The sequence below is a fragment of the Hevea brasiliensis genome, unplaced genomic scaffold (genome assembly GCF_030052815.1).
Source record: "Hevea brasiliensis isolate MT/VB/25A 57/8 unplaced genomic scaffold, ASM3005281v1 Scaf304, whole genome shotgun sequence".
In the NCBI taxonomy this organism is placed as follows: Eukaryota; Viridiplantae; Streptophyta; class Magnoliopsida; order Malpighiales; family Euphorbiaceae; genus Hevea; species Hevea brasiliensis.
This window is the reverse complement of record NW_026614812.1, coordinates 17352-21247: the sequence shown is the minus strand read 5'-3', so window position 1 is coordinate 21247 and position 3896 is coordinate 17352.

Here is a 3896-nt window from a genome sequence, read left to right as displayed (position 1 = left end):
GGTGGCTGCTGATCTTCAGTACCTACGCAATGGAAAACCAATGCGCTAAGCATAACGCTTAGTGGTGCATAATTTATAATAACCATAATTAAACAATTGAATTTATATCTGTAAATCATAATTTCTGGGTCTTTTACATTTTTATTGCTCTTTGGAAACAATTAACATTATCGGGATATTTTATGATTACTTATTGTATTTTAAGTCTTAATTAATTTTTATCAGTGCCCAAGAAACCTATAACAAATTATAAAAGCTGGATGCACGGGTTTATACTGGTTAGACAGCCATATGTCTGTCCAGTATACATCTGTCAGGCACGAGGCTGGCTGTCGGGCACGAGACCCGCTGTCGAGCACAAAACCCGCTGTCAGGCTTGTAAAGCCAGAAATAAAGTTAGGCACAATGGCCAATGGGTAGGCATATAGCCTGTAGAACAATCATATCAGACATATATTATCAATTCATGATTTGCTCTGTAAGCAGTACTGCTATATGTGGTCCCTAATTGGTATAACAATCGATCCAACTATATACATATAAGCCTAGGCATACTTTAGGCAAATTAGTACTATTAAGCACTTATAGTTTTATTATTTCATGCTATATACTATTAAGGGTTCATAACATATTTTTATTTCACTTCATGTACTACCCATGCTTTATACCATTTCCATGTTATTATAATGGGAACATAGGTCCCAAGCACTTATTCGTATAACTTATGTATTTATCACTCTCATTATTTTATATCATGTACTATACATATTTATAGTATTGTTATTTCATATATGATGGAAACATAGTTTCCAAGTGTATTTTCCTATGACTTATGTGTTTAGCAAACCATTTAGGTAAATTTACATTTTATGTATCAACTAATTTTATGTCACCTCGTAGTGGGAAAGTAGGTCCCACATACCTATTTCATGTAATTTAGCATGTTGATACTTATTAGGGATAAGTCCTTACTAAAAACAATTTAATTCAAGAACCTTTCTTTAGGTTCAGTTTCACTGTTTTGACTTTACATATCACGTTGAGCAATTACACATTATTACTTATTTCTTTGAAATGTATATATATCACTTTATAGTGGGAAAATAGGTCCCACATACCCTTTTATGTGGTTTAGTGTTTAATGGCTTGTTAAGATTAAATTCCTACCATAAGATAATTTATCTCGTGGACCTTTCTTTGGTTTCAGTTTTTGTGTTTTACTTTTACCTATCTATATGATCAGTTTGTAGCCACTGTTTGGCCACATTTCCTTCATGGAAGTTGTTCCTCTATGTCTTATCTTTTTTTTTCCCTTTTAAATCATGTCAATTTGATTTTTAGAACTCAATTTATGGTTGGATAATCATAACTAACTCATTCCCAGATTCTAGTTCCTTAACTAGGCAGCTTTTGGACTTAAATTTTTCCTAATTAATGGAATAGGTTGCAGTCACTTTTAGGCATGGTGATCGTCATAAAATTTGTTGCCATATTTCCTATGATCATTGAGAAATTTGTATCACAATTTTTCAAGTTTTGTGGAATTATTTATGGCCAATTAACTGACCTGGGTTCATGTACCCTATGCCAACAGGGGCTTAGTTCAGGACAGTGACTGCAGGTCACTTTTTGAGATTCTTAAATTCATAATTTGAGGAAGGTTCCTGAAACAAAGTTGTAGCCCTATTTCTCAGGTTTCAGGAAAGGTATGGCTTATCTCAATTGGATTTTTCTAGTGGGAGTTATGACTAAAAGACTCTTCTGGGGTCAAGTGAAGTTTGGTCAGATTCCAGGTTTTGATGCAATAACTTGTTCTAACTATTTGACCTAATTCTCTTGATTTTTGAGTTTTGGTCAAAATACCAATTTTGTAGGTATGTGTCTTTTGGACATTTTGCCACTAGTTTCACTACATTTGAGTTCTTGTAGACCAAGTTATGGCCATTTTTCCAAAACTAGTCGGGTAAGTTTATGTCCAGAAATTTCTGGGCAACACAGGTTTAGACAGTTTTGTAACCCAACTTGGGCAAGCAATTTGGTTTGGTTTTTGGCATTTCTGGGTTCAATGGTCTTCATAAAAATTGTAGCCCTATATCTAAGCTTTCCAATGGTATCAAATTCAGGTCATTTGGACCAGTGTAGAGGGAGTTATGACCAAATGAACACATACTGTTCATTTGGTCATTTTCTGGGTTTCAGTGTTTAGTCATCCGGGTTTGGGCAGAGAATTGGTCATGATTTTGATAGAATTTGGGCATGGTGTCTGCATGAAAAATGAACTATTTTAAGTATAATTTCACCTTCAATTGACCTCATACAAATTGGAGTCATACATTTTCAGTTATAGTTCAATAAATGAACTGGACTCCTTAAGTCCCAACCTGCAGAAAATCAAACACTCCCAATATCTCAATTCCTCCAACTTCCTTACTTCAATTTGCATGGATAACACTTTTATAAGCACAATCTCAACTCAATAGGTCAATTTTAAGTATTTACACAAAGTCCTCAAGCATTTACACAAACCCTAGTTTTTCAAAGTTTCAAATTTACACAAACACTACACAATCAACTCCCAAATATTTCAACTCATCACAAATTCTCATGGAACCATTTTTCATCACTTAAAAACAACAAACCTCAAGTTCCATGGCTGCCAAAAATCAAGGGTTCTTTCCTTCAAATTTTCTTTTCAATTTCATGCAAATTTTCACTTTATTTAGCATGATATTCATGCTTAAAGAAGAGATTAAAAGTTTAAAGCACTAACCTTTGTGGTGACCCAACTTCAAGCTTCCTAAACTTCAACTTTTCTCCTCTTTATGGGTATCTATAGCTTCCTTAGGGTGTGGGGAGTATTTTTTGTGAAGTGGGCTATGGGTTTTGGGTGGATTAAGCTTGAGAAATCAAGCTTGGAAGCTTGACATCAATGGAGGAAAGAAGGAGCAAAGGTCTTTGGCTCCATGGGGAAAGAGAGAGAATAAATGGAGGAAGAAGATGAAAGTGGGTGGGAGTTTGTCCTCTAGTGCCTATTTATAAATTTTTTAATTTTTGTACTTTAAATTTTTTAATTTTCCTAATCTTGTTCTTTTCTTTTCTTTTCTTTTCCTTTCTTTTCTTTTCTCTTCTCATTTTCCTAATCTATTCATAAATTTTAATTAATATTAATTATTTTATTCTCTAAATTTTTATTTTGACATTTAGGTCAAAATTCACCTCTGAGAGTGAAATGACCGAAATGCCCTTCATAATGCATATCGAGTCATTTTTATTATTTTTGTACCAATTTATAAATCCTCTAAACTTTAATTTATTTTTCTCTAAATTTTTTCTATATTTTCTTAACATTTATTTCTTCAATTTATGCCTCCTCACTATAGTTTAGGTGTAGTTCCAGACATTTTGATTGTTTGAACAGACATTAATCATCGGAACAGTAAAATGTACGGACTACCTACGGTGAGGGCGTTACAATTCTTCCCTACTAAATAAAATTTTATCCTCGAAATTTACACAATGCAAATAATCGAGGGACCACTATCTCTTTGTCTTTTCGCCTTTTTGTGTTATAATACTTTACTTTTTCTTTAGTCTGTCTTATTAATCCTAGTTCTACAATCTTATCATTATCTCGATTTACTATTGGAAATATGTAGCTCTACACAATAGTCCCAAGTCGGTACTATAATCTGTAGCTTACAGCACAAACATCAAGTGCATTATATAGTTACCACGATATATCCCAATAGACTAACTCTTTTTTTTTTTTTTTTATCCTCAACCAGTTATGTACTCATCTTCTTTCATCTCATATACAGCCTCCTTCTCATTTCCATCTATTATCTTTGATACGATCCTTTTCGGTTGATAATCTACCATAACTTTATGGTTCAAAG